This window comes from Neodiprion lecontei, chromosome 6 (assembly GCF_021901455.1).
Source record: "Neodiprion lecontei isolate iyNeoLeco1 chromosome 6, iyNeoLeco1.1, whole genome shotgun sequence".
NCBI lineage: Eukaryota > Metazoa > Arthropoda > Insecta > Hymenoptera > Diprionidae > Neodiprion > Neodiprion lecontei.
In genome coordinates, this window is record NC_060265.1 from 11,624,678 (window position 1) to 11,646,638 (window position 21,961).

Consider the following 21,961-nt stretch of genomic DNA (forward strand, 5'->3'; position numbering starts at 1 on the left):
ATATCCTGTTCGCTCGGTTTTCAAACTACAACGGAAAAATATTCCCTTTCATATACGACCAAAGCGTTTAATCCGAACAGGAAAACGCGTCGAGAGTTAGTTAAATGAATGGTCGGATTGTTCTTTCTCCTCTTGCGGGCATTTCTGAATCATAATTTTGTAACTAGATTATCGTGCCTGCGACTGTAGCATTAAAGAGAAAGAACGTGAAATACCTAATTGATTCAACCAAATTTTATCTCAATAAGACGCCTTCGTTCAGTATATTTATATATTTCAACGTCGTATTCAATTTATTGCTAGTCTCACGAAAATGCAGGCTTGGATTGAATGAGACCGTACTTACATGTAGCGACGAGCGTAGAAAATGCACCTTCTATTCCACTATTAAGAAGATGCTGCAGTGAGTCTTTACCGGTAGAACAAAATGTCATTTTCGACTGTTATCCAAGCCTACGTAGCATAGTTGTAAAATTGCCGCATTCAGTGCAATTATGCCTGCAATGCCGAATGTAAATATGAACAAAAAAAATGTATTTCATGCGAGAATAAGGCCAGGAAATGTATTCCTATAATAAGTGGTAATGCAATTAAAGGAATACTTGTCTTCGCATCATCGTTGCGTGGAAATAAGTTTTTTGGGGCTATTGTTATCCGGAATTGCATGTAGAATCATTTTCACATCAGTGATGCTTCGGTTTTGATAATACTCAATAATAAGAGAACTTTCAAGCGGTTGGTAAAAAGCTTTAGGTCAGAGGAGTAAATAGTTCCGATGTCGAACCTTGCTCTGAATATACATTGGATTCGACATGTATAAGTCGACGGAACAAGATTGATTGACTCAATGGGGACGACGGATTCTGAAGCAAAACGCGCAAAGAAGAAAATTGCATCCGCCAAAGTGTATTTCAGTTTATTCGGGAGCAAACAATCATCCAAGCAGTACGAGCTGTTTTCATGTTTGGATAAAAAGAATGAAGGATTAAAAATTATTTAAATTCGGTAGGTTCGTTAGGTGTAATACATTACGCTAATTAATTACTTAGGATACAAGGGAACGAACGATATAACGAAGAGAAAAATTAAAATATACGAGCAGTAAGGAAAAAAAAAAAGAAAAAAGTAATTCCGCGTAGCGTTCGCGAGACGAGTGCCGCCGCCTTGATTGGCGTTGCGAACTGCAAAAGGCTGCAGCATGTAGGGTTACAATCAACGAACAAAAAACAGCAAATGAGCGGCGAACAAAAACTTGGAGAAAAAGAAATTAGAAAAGGAAAAAATGGCGAAACGTTGTAACGGACACGAGAAGTACAGGTGGATGAGAGTCGCGACAAAGGAAGCGTAAATGGCAAAAGAAAAGAATCAACATCAGCCAACAAAATGATCGGGATAAAAGTGACGAAAATACGGAAAGCGAGAGTGGCAGATATTAAGAAAATAATATCGAAAACGTCACGAAGGTCGTGCGACGACGCGTCTTTGTTTTTGATCACGAGTTTGCGGAACGGTCTCTCGGCTCCGTGGCTGCGTCTAGTCGTAAAATCCTACGGTAGACCCGCGATGCAGACCTGTGCCCATCTCTTTCCTCCTCCTCCGCCCCTCCTCCACCCCTCCTCCGTTCCACGGAGCCATTTGGTCCAACATCAGGCTTAAAAGCTCTACGACAATCACGATTCACGCCTCGGACCTCCCTGAAAACGCGGTATATAACCGTAATTCTAAATGGAGTATATAGGTATAGTTTTGCCCCGTCACCAAAAAGGAGGGAGTTTAATTAATTTCAAACTTGTAACGCGTCGCGCATTACCTGCTGCACGGCAGCACCCCTCGATCCCCCGTTGCACCATCCGTCGAAACTTTTTTCTCTCTCTTCTCCACGGCGTTTCTTGTATAGTACTTAGATTGTACGTGTATACATGTATATATATATATATATATATAACGGCGTCTCGCTTCCTATGACACTTTTTCCTTTTGCGCTTTATTCCCTTGGCTTACAATTTATTGTTATTTTTTTCTTCTCAATTTGTTTTATTTTTCATTTTTTTTTTTATTCCTATCCATTGTTTTTCTCTCTTTCTGTCCCCTCGTTTCTTTTTCATTTTTAACCGCTGCATGTTTTGTTTCGTCTTGTTTGATGCCCTTTCGCTACGAAGGGTATATATATATATATATATTGGTCACTAACTTAAAAAGCCTGTATACATATATAGTATATATATATATACGAGTATAAGCGCGGTGGTGGGATTAATCGGCGGCCAGGGGGACCGGGGGAAGAGAGGGAATGGTTCTTGACTGCAGGTGAACGAGCGGTCTTGCTTGAACGATCCTGGAGGTCGATCAGGTGAAATAAGATCAGGTGAATCGGGTTCGATCCACGTCGAAAATGGAGACGCAGAGCCTCATCAAAGATCAACGCCGCCGCAATCAGTCTATACCGGAAATCGGCACTCTGCGGTTTAGCTCTATCCAAACACATGCCGATATATATATATATATATACAGATACACCGGGGCATCATGTACCTGGCCAATAATTTTCTAGTAGCCTCCTTTTCCATACGCAATATACGTATATATATATATATATATCGTTACACGCGTATTGTTACGCACAGAATCATAATTTTCAATGTACACTTTCCATGCTGTAAAATACTGTAACTGTAAAAGATCGGCAAGTTATAATAAGGATCCACAGTCGACAAATTCTTTTCATTGTTATACTTGTGCAAAATAACGAATATTATCAGATATTGGGATCTTGACGTTCAGGATACGTCATTTTTGGTGTCAGTAAGTACACCGCATTAATTGGATCTTACTTAACTGTAAACACGATTTTTTTACTGCAAATTATTATAATTCATTATGCTTGTACGCAAATTGGCTTAATGTGACAAAATAATAACCTAACAAGCTGCCTGATGTCTTCTGGGTCTTGACATTTGTAAAATTTATCTAAAATGACCAACCGATTTTACCGATTATCCACGCCTGACGCCGTATTGCCTCAACCGATCTCAATACACGGGTTAAATCGTTTTGAGAGAAAAGGGATATTTGCATTGGCAGCCTTGGAGATTAAATACTGTTACGTAGGTTGGCAGCGCTTCTGTCTCAATTTGATGCAGGGTAGCCAACGCAAATGGCCCTACAGTTTCAAGGTAATTTTCTGGCACTCGTCGTATCTGTCTAACAACGTACGACAGTAAACTCACGCGACGATCCATCTCGAGGAATTCGATGACACGTTCTCGAGTTGAACCATTTCCTTTCCATCGCGCTGTGATTCATGCAAGTACCTATAAGGCGGACACTCGCGCCATTCGATATCCATTTCACCACTTGTGTGACCCTAGATTTGGAATACCTAAAATTTTTGGGAATTCAACGTGTATTCATCGTTATCACCGCATTCGCGATGTTAAAAATATTATAGACGTTGATGACTGATGCCAAAAACAAAAAAAAAAAAAAATCGTTCGCGATCATCTGGTCGAAGAATAGATTGTCTTGGAAAAACTCGGTACGCTGATTTCTGATCTCGCAATCAGAAATATTTGTTTTGTTGGAAATCAATCCGTGGCAAATGATTGTCGTTGAAATCGCACGCTAATTGACGAGTTTTCTGATAATTATTTGAACGTGCGGTGTAATTTTTCATCATTTATTTTTTATTTATGGAAATTTGAGAACTTGGAAAGTCATTTGTTTCTTACGATATGAATGAAGAAATACCGTAGGTTCTCGAAAATATTTTTTACAGGTAATTCCTTCGGTTTCAGTCACATTTTTAACATGTTTTTCAGTAAAAAATACATGTAACGTTATTAATAAGGAGGAAATTTTAGGATTAGAAAATCTTTGTATTCGTTCTCTATTACTGTAGGGCAAGTAGAACATTTAACCTTTAATTTTAATTTCTTGAGTTAATTTCAACTGTTGATTGCTTAAACACGAGAAAATGATCGAAAGAGCTTGTTAATAATAAAGAGATGACATTCATGATAAGAATGCCAGCGATTTTAGTAATATTGGTAAAAATCGTTTAAACAAATAAATGGTGGGTTTAGGAATCTGTGATTCACAGCAAACGGATGTTTATAATTTCAAAGTGAATGTAGTGACGTGGCTTTTGGACTGCAAGAAATATCACGATAAATCGACGTAAGAGTCATTCTTTGTATTACATCCGCATTAAAGTTGCATCTCTTCTATGCTTTACTTAGATTAAAATAATGTTGCAAGAGATATTTTTTTGTTATCGGATTATGACTATAAATTTTCGGAGTACAAATGAAACTATTGTTCGGTTCGTGCTAAAATAGTTTTTGACCATACGTATAAAATTCTAGGCGATCTTTTAACGATGACTGTTTTTTCGACCGCCTATGAAACTGTTCTCAGCAATTTTTCTTGCTTTTACGTCTTAGCTCGGTAAGGAATACGAAAAATATTGCTGCGCGGATTTCTGTGCAGAATCGACTGCACTCTGAATAGATAAGACACGGGGATGTTCAGAAATATTCTTTGTTAATTTCTACGTTGTTTTGACGGATTTTAAATTTATTCATTTATTCATTCGTCTGCATTTTTTAGAATCTCAATATTGCTAGTTTCAAATGTTTACGCCAAATTGGAGAAATTTTTAAATTTTTAGGTCCGGTTTATGAATTTCATTTATGTAGTTTAAAAAAATTGTGATTTTCTCAGTCGTGTCAAGAGTCCAACATGAATTGAGCCTATAAAAGATTCATAAGAATCTGTAAACAACACAGATTCAATAATAGAAGCAGAAAAGAAACTTATGTCAGAGTGATGGAGAAAATTGCGGAAGCGCTGTCATTACGCCGTCGATTCACAAAAACTGAAGAGTTACCCAGGCAACTTGAAAGGAAAAATCTCGGAACGAGAAGCCCGTGTATCGAGGACTTCGAGTAAGTTCATTTTATTTTTTTCTTTCGAGGATTATGCACAAAAGCCTGAGGGGGCGGGGGAGTGAATCTGCTGTGACACGTAGAAAATGTTCGTCACGCACGTGAGGAACGGTGCGGTTCGAGGATTAATTTCCGGCAAAATCTTAGCTCCCCGTTTAGTGCCGGGCATGAGGAATTCCGGATCACCCGGTACGTGCACGGGAGTGCGGCGGTCAAACGTTTTGCTATCTCACGGAGCCCCCGTGGTTCGCGTCGTTCGTCGTTTTGGTGGAATTCCAGTTTGCCCATTTCGGGCCGGGCCCCGCACGTTTCAATCTGTTAGCTTTTCGTCCGGCCGTATAACATTATGTATATACATATGTACACCATTTACCTGTACACAAAACTTGACGTGCTTTTCGTGTCCTATTTCTGTACTTTTCACCGAATTCGTCCCGTACACGGTACCTTTCAAATTTTAATCTCCAGCTTCCAGTTTTCAGACACGTACTGTAATAAGGTCGTCGTAATTACCAACCACACTCGTAACGTTATAATAGGTGCAAAAGTCCCTCCGTAACACGCGTAGCTTCGACACCTCAGATGGGTACATGTATACATACAAACAGAAAGTGACCGCAAGCTGCGAGTCATTTCAAACCATATAATATCCGCAAGGCTGTCGTTGTTCGCTGCAGTGAGTGCTGCCCGAGAAATGGTCCTTTTTCATTTGCAAACCTCGGCGGATGGCTATGTAACGTACACTCATATCTATATTATATATTATATAAATATATAGGAAGAAATATTACATATATATATATATATATATATGTATACGTATAAGGAAGAAATGTTCTACTAGGTGAATTTAAAGTGCATCAGACTCTCCTGCTGTTAAGTACGGTCTCACCTCACTGCACTGTTCTCAGCCACCGACCGTTTTTCTCTTTTATTTTTCCACATTTCTTTTATTTTTTTTCCCCCTTTCCTCAACGTTTTTATTCTATTTTCTCTTCGCCGCTCAGTATTTTGCCCCCCCCCCCCCCCCCCCACCAACGTCGCGACCGTCGCCTTCGCTCCCACCCCTCAAATCTCTCTAGTTTTTTCACTTCGTTCATCTTCGCCGCGGTCCATTTTTCGGTTTAAATTATTTTCCATTGTCGCTGCGGTTTCCGGCCTCCCCCCCCCTCGCTATCTACAACGAACCGGCCCCGTCCATCGAGTGGGGCCAGTCAAACTATACGTCGCGGGACTTACAGTTGAACCCTGCGCCGCGCACCTCGTTTGTGTGGGCACGTCGCGCTATGCATAGTATGTCTTTTGTTTATTTTTTTGCTTGTTGCTTTTTTCTAATTTATCTTCATTGCCTCGGCTCGAGTGTATAGAGGCCATACCGCGACTCTGCATGACGACTGCAGCCCGGGCCTTTAGAGGTATTATATACGTATACGTAGGTATGTACGAACACGTTGTACGTAACGCCTGCCGCAGGCGTTTCAAATAATTCGAATGATATGTATTAAAAATTTTAATTAATTCCAATTGCCGCATTTAACGTTTACCCCGTGTAAGGTATATGCGTGTAAACTGTGATACACGTATGCGGCTGGTGCAGGGTAATGCATAGATCGTCGGGGGAATTATACATATATATGTATTACACACGTGTGTATATATACGTGCATACGAGTATAATCGCCAATACCGAGATTATAGAGAATCTGGAGCAACGAGTCTGCTGCATGCATCGCGATATCGATGTATTTCAATCTAATAAATCAATTTACGAAGGGAGGTCGAACCAGAATGGGAAACACGATTTTCGCCAATTAATTTATTTCCTCTATGATTATAATGATCTCGCGACGCTCAGAGTTCAGAGCCCCTTGCAACTTTTATGATACTTGTACGGTTTTAAACGTGGAAATAAAATATGCATGACCCTTAACCCAGAGTACATATTAAAAATCAAACATATCTAGGTAGGTACGCGTGATGTAGAGAAATGTGAACCACGTTACTTTACTAATTAGTAAATATTTTATCCGTTTCATGAAAAGTCGATTTCATGTGTAGTATGAACCTCAACTCATCCATATATATTATATGAATAATCGTCTAGTCATTTCTCGGAAAAATAACGTCAACGATACGCACGTACGTTACAATATTGATCAATTTTCAGATGTTGCATTTCAAACTGTCCATATTCCACACACGTTATATAGGCCATTCCATGTCAACTTGAACTGGACTGTCAATCGATGATCGTTAGAGGATTTTGCGAACAAGAATCATGTTTTACCATGCGGTTTAATACATGTGATAAAAAAAAATTTCACAATCATGAAAAGTAATTGGGAAACGTTTTTTTAAATATTAGGATATTTACTTATTGTTAAATATTTTACATTATAGGTATATGACGATTTACAGTATTTAAACATACGAGTGAAATGTAATTTTGATTCTTTTTTAATTTTTCACCCACAACTCTGTGTCAGTTAAAAAAAATTCCAAAACAATACGTAGATCGAAATACAGATATCACGAGCATCATAAAACCCATACCATTTTCTGTGATTCACAAACACATCATTCGTTTGGAAATAAAAAATCAAATAACCGCAGGATTCCCAAAGAAGTTTTTCTAATTTCGTGCACAGATTTCCGTGATATTCACTTTGTTCTCCCACGTAAACCGCCGTCCGAAAACTTTCGATCTGTACCAGGGGGAAAAAAAATAGGATCTATAAGAAGTGTCCAATGAATGACGGGTTATTCAGAAATCTTTTATAAACAAACCCTAATATTCAGTGCAATGCGTTTCGCAGAAAACTGCGCTAATATACCTGGGAGAACAAAGATCACCTCGACTTATGTACTAATTACAGCGCGAACATACTAATTGGAATGCCCCATGTCCACGCAGTATATTGTATCGTACACCTGCGGACCAGACAAAGTCATTTGCGGTGACGTGTGACGTAGGAAGTATATTATATTATGTACGTCGTGCGTCTGTGCACGTTGCTACGAGGCTGCGAGTTCCGGAAAGGAAAGATTCGATTCAGTGTGGGATCAGGTAAGATTCATCGCCCTCCCGGAGATCCGTGACTTTTCCTATTTTGGTATTGAAACTAATCGTGTAACTTTTCCGTACGTGTTTACTTCTGTTCAAGAGACAACCAGTGGCGCATAACTCAGCGCGAGATAAGACAGCGTACAATCTCTCTGTATTCGTATTTACGATACGCTCGTTCGCCATTTCGCAAAAGTATATCGGTATCCATAACAAACCGATAATACGCGCTGCAAGATGAACGAGTCTATATCTATAGTGATAATTGATAAATGGAAAAGAGGTTAAACGTAATCTCCGTTGTTTTGATGTACCATTGTTCCGGTTGAAAACCGTTGCAATTGAAGCGTTGGTTGGTTAAAATAAAGATAAAAGGCAAAACAATTTGAGAAGCAATTCGCGTCGACCGAGAAGTCGCTAGAATTCCTGCGGGCCCTCGTAGGTAGGCAGGTACAACCTATACTCTGGATGAGCAGAGGCTGCGTACTACGTCAAAACGGCTAAAGTCAACGGGGTTCGTTGCGCATGCGCGCGCATTACACTTGAGTGGACGAAAGAAATCAATGACGTTTCAAAGAATCCGGCCTGTGGTTCGAAAACCAGCGCCGCACACCGTTTTCGAAAAACACGGGGCATTTGCAACAAGGACGCAGCTGATCTGCTCCGAGCTGAAACGAAGGCTTAACCTCGGCGGTACGGAATTCACCCCGCAGGATGAACGAACCGAAGAGGTACGGGTCAATTCTAACCGTCCGCCAATGGTGGCGCTAGTGTAACGCCGCCGTGTAGCGGTACGTGAGGTTTCCGTCCGTAGAAACCCGCCTGGCAGGTCTGGGGTCGGCTTCGGATTCAGCGCCTGTTCACTTCACTTCAGTTGGAAGCTCGTCGTTGAGCAGTGCAGGTCGGCACTAGGTGATTCGATTATCCGGAACCACCGAAATCGAACTAGATGCCCGATAAAAGGAGTTCGAGAACAACGGAACCCTTTCCTTGCCGTAGAAATAAACGAGTCGCAGAATCGTTCGTTCGAATCTGCAGTGTCACATTCGCGGCACAGTCGCAAGTACCCGCCCCGGTTCAGACCGAAGCCTTTTACGAATAGTAACTATCGTTGCCGCAGCGAGAAACGGAAGATAGGATAAAAACGTACATCCTCGCGATACGAACAAACTGTTCTCTGTGGTTGTGCGACGTGAATGTCGAATCGTCAAACCGTGGGAACAAGCGGAAGTACGTACCTGTTCGCGTCGAAGAAATCGAGGAAAGCGGATCAAACGGATAACGAGTAATCGAACGACGGATCAACAGTGACGGAAGGAGGTGAGACCGGGAGTGTGTTTCGTGGGTGTGTGTTTCCAATTGGTTTTTATCGCGTAAAAATTTAAAATCACGTCAAACCGGAGTATCTGTGTGTGTAGTTGCGATACGTCGGATGTGACCGGCGTACTTCGGGCCGACTTTGTACTTTCCTGCTCGGTTCTTCGGGACTCGCCGTCGATTGTTGCTAACTTACTTAACTAACTTAAATCGCGCGGCTTTTCTTCCACCGGATGCCGTCTTGTTTTCTTTGAACACAGAGATGCTAAAATGGCGGTTGGATTAAGCCGCGAGCACCCTTATCGACCGCGAGGAGAAATAATTTAACAAAACAATCCGCGCTCCGTTATCTCTTTTCTTTGTCTCTTATCGATGAACGATAGAACAACGCTGCGGATAAATTGTGGAACTGTTTAATAACGAGTGTGTTTCAATACCGAGCCGATGTCGAGAGATTCGTACCTATGCAAGAGTGACTAGTTGCGTGAAACAACCGAGAGGATTTTGATCGATAATTGAGAACGTCGGACCGGAAGGATCACGCACCGCAGGTAAGCGAGAGCCTCTGGATCCTCCCGATCCTCGGATACCTATTGTAATGCATACCGCCCTGTACTTACACTTACTTGTGTAAAGACCGTCGACTCGCGGGCGGCGGGCCTTTCGGCCGAGTTCAGAGATGTTGCTCAACCAACCCGGTGAAGAGGAGACGACGAGGCGTATAAACAAAGAGAGTTTCTTCCCTGTCTGTTTATTGTGGTTTAAAACGGCCACCCAATCGAGGAGCCGAGAGAGTAGGGAAAAAGATTAAAGCATTCGGTCGGCTGTGATGTTCATTAATGCCTCAGCCACTTCCGGCTTCGGTTCGAAAACCGAAAAATCAACTAGGTTATTCTAATCTGTATACAAATTAGGTGAAAATGCACGAATGAATGAAACGGATAAACAAACACCGTTGGTGCAGTTGCTCTTCTATCCCTCCTTCTCTCTCTCGTCGCAACGTTTGTTTGGAGAATTAAGCGCTTTTTCGGTATCAGATTGGATCGGAAGTTCCGTCGTCGTTGGTAAAAAATCGTCGTTCGAATTTTAAAACCTGGAACTCGGACGGAGTATCGGTGTGATCGCGACGTCTTGACGAACGGCCGTTTCTCTCCTGTCCGAACAAGTGATAATCGAATCAATTCTTGTTCAAATTCATAAGTTTCGTCCTCCGTTGGAATCGAGTTACATCGTGAAACGATAACGTTATTCAATTCATGTACCCATCTACAGTTTACACATTTCACAAAGCTAATAGAAAGTCGCTACACGTCGCAGTTTATCTTCTATCCCGCCTTCTTCTCTTCTCAGAAAAACGCCAACCGCGGTATAAATTCGATAAATTCTAAATTCGGCAAACCGACAAAAAACTAGGGTATTCAGAACATTCTTACGAATAATACGTTCATCGTATTGGCGTATATAAATCATCTTCACGGTGCAACCATTCGAGTTGCTGTACCGTACATAGTCGAGAATTCTCTAATTGTAGGCGCAGGATGCGGCGCCGGTCGTTGGGATGTTATTGAAAAACATTGGAGTACGCGGCGTGAATTCTTTCGGGGAATTAAAGTGTAGGTACGGTAAATTTTCGGTTTTTCGTCGAAGCGCCCGAGAAAGGCAGTGCGGGCAACGCGATCGGCGGGAGAAGAGAACAGGAGAGGAGAGGAGAGGAGATGCGAGGCTGGTACCCGACTCGGCCAAATATACCTGAGGTTAATTAACCTTTCCGCCGGCCGTCGCAGAGAGAGAACTGAGAAGAGTTTGGTACCTGCGCCCGGGTTTTAGCCGCAGAGCGTACGTAAACACGACTTAGGTACTCGCCTATAGTTGAACTTACGTTTTGCCCGGTTTCGTACAGTTTGAACCGCGGCGTGTAGAGATGACACCCGGGAAAGAAATAAGAAGGAAAAGAAGAGGAGGAGGAGGAGGAGAAGAAGAAGAAGGAGGAAGAGTTTGAAGCCTATTCACACTACTTACGCCGCTTAAAATGTTTGATCTTAAGTTTTTAGACAAATATTTTTCGTCCTCAAACACTCGCGATGCGATAAGTTCTCTACCACGCATTGTGTGCATCTGTGTACATGTATCTACACCCTGTAAGCTCACTCATTCAAAACTCCACACACCTCTGCTTGCGTGCGTACGGTACGTCATGTGTGTTTTGCAACTCGCCTGTTTACCCCCCGGTTCATTCGGAAAACATTGCAGTGCCTTGTATTGTGTGTTATAGGTACCGTAACTCGCTATTTAGCATACCGAAACCTACTACCTCTGCCCCCCAACCCTCTCTACATTCTCGGATTCTTGACCGGCTCACGTGCCGAAAACGGAAACATGTATTTCCCGAAACCACTTCATATTCGATCGGTAGAAATTATTCCGAAACTTCTTTCTGCAGCGAAGCTGTCCAGTGTTGGGGGAATGATTTTTTTCAACGATGAGTACTTGAGAAAAGTTAATTTACCGTAAGATCCACGATGCTGAGATTCGGTCATTCTTTCAAGTTGATTATATAATGCCGAACGTTTGAAATCGTTATGTGGATTTCGAGAATGTGCGACGGGGACGGAAGATGGAGGAAATATGATGATGCACGATTAACGTTGTTCGCGGCAATTTAACATGGGGTGAAAAAAGTATTTATGTCGCATTGTGTACGTGACACCCGTAATTAATTGGTATACTCTACGATATACGATTTCGAATACTAGGAGACGAAATTCAATCACTTAGAACTATTTCAATATAGCAGAAATGTATATAGTGGGTACATTTATCTCCAATTTCGGCAGTGTTTCTTAAAGTAAAGTGGCAGTTGATATCCGTTATCGTTACAAAACTTTTTTAAAATTAAAGAGATACTATTTTAGAACTTTAGAATAAATTTAACAGAGAGTTGAGTTTGCGAAAAATGAGTAATGTAATGTTGTATTACAGGATTAAGGAGATCCAGATTATCATTCTATGATAGTTACGAAATAACGGGTTTTCCTAAAAATGCATCGTTATAATAACCTTGTGAACTTCAACCTCAGTTATTATATTTTTAAAAGATAGCTCGCGCGATCAGAGTATTAGAATTAGAAATCCGAGAAAGCATTAAGAGGGTCCGAAACCCAGGCGGCTCTTGAATACCACGTGAAGCTAATTTGTTATTCAATTACCCGTAGCGGTGTAAAAATGTATTACAGTCACACTGACTCAACATCTAATAGTTAATTACCCGGCTCGTTGTTTGTGCACTTGAAAAGTATTCTACTATTAAACTACTGTTTTTGGTTACCGTTTTATACTAATCATTGTTCGTTTGATTTTGAAATAAAGAAGTGTCGAATCAGCGAAAGTTTTCTTGTAACGTACATACAATGTTTTCGTTCAATGTTATTGAATGGAATTAAATGAAGGGTAGGTTTTACCAAGTTACCCATAAGAATTTTTAAGATAAAATCATCACTGCGGAAAGTACGTATGAGTTATAGAAGCTCAAGGAAAAAATATTTTTACTTGAGTAAAATAAATAACTTGAAATTTCGTTGCTTATGGGATCATCTTGATTGACGTTGAGTGTCTGAATCTAGAATCTCGTTTTAGATATGTGTTAGTCGCTGTTGAAACTTGAAAACGTCTCGAGGAAATTTTGAGGCTTAAGTCGGTAGTTTGAAGAAGAAAAAGGCGAGGAAAAAAAAGTAGTGAAAGAGTAATACCGCGGGGAAATACATTTTAACTCTGGGAAACGTTAAAATATCATTTTCCACACTGGTGTAATACGTGACGGGAATAACATGCGCAAGGCAGATCCAGGCCTCTCATGATCGCGTCAAGTCAAGAACCACCGTAAGAGACAAAAATTGTGTGTGAATAACTTTTGTCAATCTTCATTCCGGGCACGCAGCTCTCATGAAAGGAGAATTCTTCGTAATGTCTGATTAACTTTTCCGGGGGTGATTATTTCACCGGTGGTGGTGTGGCGATGCGGGCTATTATTATTCCTAAGTATTTACTTACCGTCGATTCGTAAAACCGTGAATACACAGAGACGCTGACGACGACGTTACGGGTATAACCCACTTCTCACTTCCTCGGACTCGAATGAACAACGAACGAACCGTGATTGGAATGCAACGAAATTTTATCGTTTGTCAGCAGTAGGCTAATGTATTAAACTTTTGTGTCTCCTTGCCGATTACTGCGAACTATTTCATTTGACAACCCGACCGCTGAATAAAGATCGACGTTGCACTCGTGGTTTCCATTGTATTTTCGCGAATAGAATTATCGAGTCATTGCTCAAGTATGAATCGTGTTTCCGCCCACATTCGGGTAACTTGCTGATCGGAGCTCGTCCTTAGCCTTTTAGGGAATGTGAAATTCCAAGGGGCACAGTGACTCAATGTCTAAGCATCGATACATTAGAAGGTATACGATGTACATACGTGCATAGCTACTTTTGGAAAGGTGTACTTACAATTAGTCACACACCGACGGAAAGTTGTTACGAGTATACGTTGCACGAGTATAACTACGGGAAAAGCATGCGGCGATGTTCAAAATTCTGTGAAAATATCGCAGTAGGTATGAAATTGACAATTTACACGCGCGTTATTCCTTGCAGAGAAGGGAGAGACAGAGAGAGACAGAGAGAGAAGGGGGCAAACGCACAGACGTGTGATATACGGAGATGGATCAGCGAAAAGACGCGGGCGAAAACAAGAACCGCATTGCAGCGGGATGGTTGAAAAACATTTCCATCTCTTCTTCTGGGCAAAACTGAAATAGATTGAAATCTGCAGGCTTTTTACCGTAGCTCTGGGCTTCCACACTAGTCTGGACGCCCGCGTATCGCATCCACACCGACGTCTCGACACGCGATAGTCGTTGTAAATCATTCCGGTCACAGGGTTTGAGGGGATGCGTCGTCTATCTGGAATCTAGGATCTACGAGGCGTATTCACTTGGGTAGTATACTGTCTCCGTGCAGGTCTATCTGTCGCTATCTCGCTCTCTTTCCCCGTTTTTGCGTGTGTGTGTGCGCGCACACGAGGAGGAACCGGGACAGCGGTGGACAGTGGCACCGAACGTATCGCACGACGATCTTGACAGAGTATTATTCGCAAGGCCATATTTTGACCCGAGATACGAGGCGATAGTCGGCCGGCGGCCGCCGAGGGGTTTTCCCTTAATGATCTATACGCGTTGCGCCCTTTCACGGAGGAGAGACTGAGAGCGCGATACGAGACGATGACAATTGTATCGCAGGAGTTGAGAACAATGCGCGGGCTTTTCTGGAGGTTGATTCGCTCCTGCGTGAGAGGCGGAAGAGAGAGCAGCTGAGAAGTGAATTTGGAGAAGAGGGCGGGTTTTTAATTTGCGCCCCGAGCCCTACATCGCGCTTTGTCTGCATCCGTCGTCATCGTTATTATACGCATTATTTGTGTATTGTAACTCTGAATGTGTATAAATAACCACGTGTAATAAAATTGTGTGCGTGTTTTTTAATGCGCGCCCCGACAGAAGTTCACCGTAGATACGTCAATACTGTACAGTCTTTGTATACTATCGATTTTTATCGTGAACGCGTAATATACTTTTGGGTATTAGTAAAAGATGAGTCTTCTAGCGGTAAACAGATAATCTAGTACTATATTTTTCTGTAACTATTGCAATAATTTTGTATTGGTGCTATAAAAAATTCACGTTGAGGTCTGCTTAAGCTGAAAAAATGTAGTTGATTAATCGAACAGACTTGACGATGCAATAACTGTAAAATGGTGTATCGGCAACTGTAATCAAATCAAATGGTTTATTGTACCGGATTTTCTTACATCACCAACAACATTTAAACAGCGATTTTACTGTAGGATTTTCTAGCAACTGTAACAAAATCATTTCTTTTTTTCTCACTTCTCTAACCTCTCTCGGCCAAGGGATTGGAAAAACACTCCGGGATACATTTGAAAAACAGGTATGGAAAAAAACCTATAGAGAAATAAAAAATTGATTTTTTTTACTGTGCTAGAAAAAATTGAGGGAGTGTAAAGAATGAATGTTTGCAACAGTCCTGATTGTACAGAAACTGGACTTGAGGTAAGTGTGTTGAAAAAACCCACGTCGGTTTTCTTTCAAGTATGTATAATATGTATAATAAAAGAGTTTGTCCATAGAGATATGTGTGGGTACACGTGTAAGCATACACGCGTGTCGCGCGTGCAAGATCACCGTCAGTGTGTAACACACGGGGATTCCTGGAAGTCTACTCAAAACGCGCTCAAGATTTACAACGCGGTCGTCGTTGGGTGCGCGCGCACGCACACGCGTGATACAAACTACACAGGCATTGACAATTACCTTGATTCGAAGAGGCTCCTGAGAGAGTGGAGAAGCAGCGAGGAATAAATAAAGAGGAAAAATCGAAAAGAAGAATACACGAACGCAATGAGAAGAAAAAAAGAACCATCATACTCGACAGGTATAAAGAATAAAGTTCTCGAGGAGGGCTGTAAAAAAATGAAGAAGGGGAAGATGGGTACATAAAAACAGAGAAGACTAAATGAAACGAAAAAAATGCGATAATTTATAAAACATTCCTTGGAGTGAGAGTTACAACGATCACCACTATAGGATCCCCGTGTCCTCTTCGTCCTCATCCTCTTCTACTCCGTACACGGTAAACTACCATTCGCGTGCACGTCAAAGCATATATCAATGTACGAGTATTGGATATGCGCAATTAGTCCCTGCTGCGACTGTTTTACTCATTGTCAGCCCTGGGACAATAACGACACCGTGCAGTTTCTTGTCCCGGCTTCTTCTTCCTCTTCGCCAATGCGGATGACAATAACGTGTACCTGACTCAACAACTGACTGACTATAATGTAACGTAACCTGGATCTTGAGCGAGGCGCTCGTCGTGATTGTTAGGGAAATCTGGAAACTCGCGGGCAACGTCGTCGCAGATGTTGAATGAAGAGATTTTAATAGCGTAATGAATATTTAACGAGATATTTGATTGAATCGATAGAGAACGAACGCGGCCATCGTAGGCTGGTACGTCTGGTATGGCCAGGTTTTAACAAACCTATAAACCCGGAGAGAAAAAATGATTCGTGAAATTGAAAATCGCACTGATATTGACAGATCGGACTTTGATTATAACGACAATACCCCATAAAAATAGGAAAAAATGTTAACGACTTTGAAGGAGATTACGATTATTTTTAACAGCATTTTTAAAGCATATTGTTTGTCCAACCTCAACGAATCGCTTCGGAGAAAAACAAAACTCGGCATGTAAAACGATTGCATAAATTTATATGGTTCGTTGGAATATTTCTCGTATAATTGTCTCCGGAAATGAGTTTTATGATATTTCTTAGAAACTCATTTATCGATCAAGTTAGCTGTAGACGATCCAATAAAACTGCGACGACAATCGGGATTTCAAATAGGTAAAATTTGCAGTCGTTAAGTTGCTCATCCGTATGTCCAACGAATCTAGTCTTTGTTGAAATTTTTTTTGATCGAACGATGCCCAAAGTACTTTGTAGTTCAACGCCGTGTCGCAAGAGTGAAAAACCAACGGCGAATAGGAGAAGATCCGCGAATTGTGCGAGGTTGAAGTTTGCGCGTTTCCACGTGTGCGGCAGTAAAGTCTCGTCATTCCGATCGTAGCGAGCATGAGTTGTCGTCTTCTGTCATGCGAGAGTGCCAAGGAGTAAGTTTCACGCATACCACCATGCGTAGGTACACATTGACACAAGATTCACGACATTCGGCGGGTAAGGAGGGATGCATGCTCGCCTCTTTCCGCACGGCGACGACTAGCCAATAAAGTTGCGATTTTACTCCTGCGTTGTACATGCGCCTGGAAAGACGTCGCAATATGGTTTCCTCATCGGTAGGACGCCGCTCTTCGTGGGACATCAACGGGTTCGGCTTCGCTCTAGACATCCACTCGAGATTTTATGGCCTCGAGAGAAAATACGAGGTAAATGAAAATCGATAAAGATAAAAGAAAAAAAAAAACACATGAAAAGAAAACAAAACGACGGATGATTAAACGCAGATACCCGTCGAATCCAATTCCAAGAAGTTCTTTGGTCACTCGTTACCATTTTCGGCTTTGAGTTTATAAATAGTTTTGTCATGTGAACAGGTGACCGTATAAAAGTCGGGAAAATTGGCACTCGCGTTTGACAGTCTGACATTGATATTTGGCTGATTGTGAGTCGTTTTTGAAAGGCAGCACTCGCCCATCGACAGATCGAAATGTGACACCCCGTGTATAAGCCGGCTACGTATAGGTACGTTTCTACCCAGGGCGTGTATTTATATGCCCGTATAAAGGCAGGTAGGTACGGACGCCGCATGCCTGTCCATGTGTCAAATCACGTTACAATATCTGACAAGTTTGCTTGAAATCGGTACCGAGGCGGACGATCGGTAATATTATACTATTATGCGTGTATATGCAGGCGTATCTCTTTGCCTCTAACGAATGACGCATAACAAGTCTCGGTAATATTTGTGTACACAACCGCGTGGTTTTCATCTATTCATATTCTTCCGTTTTACAACGCATCGCACGCATTGAACGTCTTTGTGTCGCATACAGAAATCTAAACGTTACGAGTAAACCTCATCGATTCAACCTTTCTCGTCGCATCGCGGCTCAATCTCGCTGTCGTCAACTCGCTCGTTGTACAGGGCAAAGTCTTTGAATGTATTACATATCCTGTAGAAAACGTGAAACTATTATAACTGTGTAATACGCATGGTGTACCTACGTCACGTTTGAAATGTTTGTTTTAACTTGGCGGTTAACGGGTCCGCACAATTCGCTCGCGGGTGTCCGTCAACGGCGTTGATGATTTGCGGTGGTCATCAGGTGGGTTATACCCACGTATGCGGAGTGTAGATGTAGACAGACGATGCCGCTGCCTGCCCGGTCAGCTGTAGCGTAGCCGTGATGCAAGCAAGAATTTATAGATAGAAAGAAGACCGTGGCTGCGGCGAACGCGATGCGGTTTATATTCATATACGCGCGTGAATTTCGTTCAACGAATACTGGATATGTGGGTAATGTATATTCACGGTTACTGGAATTAACGCTAGTTTTGTTAAATTACACCGCCCGACTGCGCGCAGGCAGCTTGTTTGCGGTTATATATTAAAATTATTAGCATGTCAGGTTCGCTGGTCTCGCCATGCGTATAAAATCCATCGTTTCATCTCTCGGTCCAATCCCTCGTAATATGTGTAAAAAAAACTAATAGTCCGAAAGGTACGCGTGTAAGTGGTAAATAAAATATCCCGCAGCCGCCTAGAGGAGAAAATTTTCACTCCGATTCCGTTCTATCGTTACGTGTGTAATTAGTTTATGGTTTCGAAGCGTTTGATTTCTTTGGTCAACAACGTTGCGTACACAAGGCATCGCGTGTAAACATCCAACCCACGGGCGATCCGACATGTGACGTTTGCGAAACGTGAAGGATCCGCACTGCAATGCAGGGGGGGGGGGGTGGGGCAAAGCTATGCGGCGAATATGCGAAAGAGACAGGGATCAAAACGAGAGGAGGAAAGAGAGAAGGAAACTACAAAGCAGCGCCGCAAACGGGCGACGAAACAGAGGGGAAAGGGAAACAGAGAAACTAATTAGCTTTGAAAAATAACTGCAGTACTCGGCGCTAAGCCAGATGCCAGAATGTCAATCCAGCAAGCGGCAGCAGCAGCATCTCGGACGACAAAGTGAAAGCGCGAAGTATGTGTAGCATCCGAAAAGTACGCAGGTTTCCCGACTAACTCTTGTCGCACTGCATAAGCGGAGTTGGAACCAACCTTCGTCGGTGATCCGAGAGACGAACCTTGAATGTATATATATACATATACAGGAATACATGCAACGTATCATTGCGTACAGAGTGAAGGTGAAGATGTACCGCGCGTAAGAAAATAAATAGATAAATAATAAGGAAGAAAAAAAATCTGGGGGAAAACGGTGAAAAGAAGGTGAGCGAAAACAGCGTATGCGTATGTACATACACACACACACACAGGCAAAGTTCAAAGGTACCCTTTGATCAATTTCGTTCGCTGCTGATGCTGATGCCGTAGCCTCGAAAATAACCTACAGCCTCAGCCGGATCAAATATATTTCTTATCAACCAGCGTTGCTATGTCGGCTGATTCGTGTATTTATGCTCCGCACGTATATAATAATATAAGGGGAGGGGGGCATGCCCGTGAAACTGGCGAGCACCGGAGAACAGGATTTTGAGTCATGCATAGCGATGCGGATCATAAACAGAGTCCGCACATTGTATAACACAGTGCCGGAGTAAAAGAAGAAAACGTTAGAACGTATGGGAGGAGAAAACAAAAAACAAAAAAACAGAAAAAAAAAAAATAAACAAATAAAGTTCGAATCAGCGGTTCTTAGCTTTCCTTTGATGCCGAAGAAGTTTGCGTAGGTAGCGGATTTTTATTCAAGAAGAGTTTAGCCGTGTACGCTTCGTTGCGCACAGTGTGTAATAGAAATGAATGGCGGTGGGATTATTAATCCGTGGGTTAACTCTTTGGTAAGAGGGGGAAAATACGTCGATTTAATGAAAACAAATTATTTATTCGTCCATCAAGAGTCTGATTGCTCGCGATTATTCTGTTTAATGTATACGAGAATTCAATATTCATTTGAATCGGAGTGAAAGGGAGCGAACTATGTAGATTATTTATAGAACAATAGTTTACTTGAGATTTTTTATACGTGATCAGTGCGGAAATTATCATATATTATTCTACAATGTCTCAAATACTCCGGAGTACCAGAAAATTCTATTTCGAGTCCGGGATTTTTCTCGGGTGGGTAATTTAATGAATTTCAACAATGATATTTTCTTTCACTTGCAAGAATATTCATCGAGGAGGTACTTTTTTTTCATATTACAAAGTTGTACAAAGAGACTTCGACTCGTGAATAAACGGCACAATTAACCCTTCGTCTGTAAAGGTATTTTCCGCACCTCTCGTCTGTAAACGTGGGTCTTTCGCGTCCGGCCATTATTTCACTCCCTTAATCCAATCAGAAAATTCTGAAAAAATTCATGTCACTTCTTGAAACATTCATTTTAAAGTGCCGATTGGAAAATTCTTGAAAATTTAATTTTTTTATTTATTTTTTGTTGAATAAATGAAGAAATTCCGGAAAAAATTTTGATTTACAAAAAAAATTGTAACTCAGAGACAAATTAAGATATCGGAATTTTTCAAATTTTAAATTAAAGGTAAATAGTGCAGCTTGAAGAAAAAAAATATTTTGTTTCATTTATCTAAAGTAAAGTGCTTAAGTTTTGGACATGAAAACAGGCAACAAATTACGTACGATGCATATTGGTTTTCACACATTTTATTAGCGAAAATTTTTTTTTTCATTTTTTGACAATGAAAAATACTTTCTAATAATAATTTTATAATGAATTATTACACATTACGCTTATTAATTATTCCAAGCATTGAAAACAACATACGGCGCGATGTTCTTCGCATACGGGGTTCTTACATTTTACACAGCAGTACTGCGTTTTCTTATCTTTTTCAACTTTGCAATAATAACATCGCTTGCGTTTATCCATTTTATCGGACCCGAGCAGTGGTCTTTCTCCGATTTCGGTCGCCGACAAGATCTCGCGGATACTATTAGCCAATGATCGGTGCAATCCGGGCCGCGTTACACGCTCTTGCAAATGCGGCTTGATGAGCGACAGAGCCAGAGTTTTTAAAAAATACTGGAGAAAAAAATTCAAAATTTTTTGTTAAGCATACTGACTAATTACTGATGTCAAGATACTGTAAAACACAAAAAAAAATTTTACGAACTTACCTGTTTACTACACGCCGTCTGCAAACCTGGGTCTTTCGTGTCCTCCGCAAAGTTCTTGCGCTCGTCACCACTGCCTGGAAGGTACTAAAATTTCGAAACTTGGGCGTTAGATCCCCTTCCTATATAACTTTTTTTACAGGTAGGACAGAGCATTCGCCCTTCCCTTATTTTCCGGGTACAAACCAAAACTGTTTTCGCTCGGACACGAACGACCCAGGTTTACAGACGAAGTGTTAACATAAGCAAACTGTTTTTCGGAAATATACGTGTTCCCACGATGATGTTTGTATAAACTTTGACTCTGTTCCGTCAGTTTCTCCAAGAAAATACACGAATCTTGGAAACGATCAAAGATTCGGACACGATATGTTTGTTTTTATGCATAACGATTACACGTAATATTTTCATGATGTCTGAATATACGTTCCGAATATTAATGAATTCTAGGTAATGCCTTTCACAGCCGCTTGAGAGGTATCAAATATTAAATAGAGAAGACATCGGCTGAGATGATCGTACACCATATATCACCACTGCTGCTGCTGCTACTTGCCCCTTCGCATAAATATAATAGACTCGCGGAATGTTGTACATATAACTTTGCCGAATTTGCGAAAGGCGCGGCGCGGCTCGGGCACTTTGAGTCGATTGGTTTCCTGGAAGTTTAAAAATTTCCGTAAGGCATCCGCGTCGAGCGACACTTGGCATTAAGCATGCATT

General features: G+C 41.4%; 1 protein-coding gene across 15 annotated transcripts in view; it reads left to right on the plus strand.

Annotated features, from left to right (window-relative positions):
* The first annotated feature begins 8,831 nt into the window (after positions 1-8,831).
* LOC107218589 (ephrin type-A receptor 4) overlaps positions 8,832-21,961 on the plus strand; it is a 166,356-nt gene continuing 153,226 nt past the window's right edge. For 8 of the 15 annotated variants that reach the window (XM_046742758.1, XM_046742750.1, XM_046742753.1 and 5 more), the window contains exon 1: positions 8,833-9,878. The gene's annotated coding sequence lies outside the window, so the exon portion shown is untranslated. Of the gene's footprint in view, positions 9,879-21,961 lie in introns of all 15 variants that reach the window. The other 7 variants (XM_046742744.1, XM_046742749.1, XM_046742745.1 and 4 more) reach the window with 3 other exon arrangements.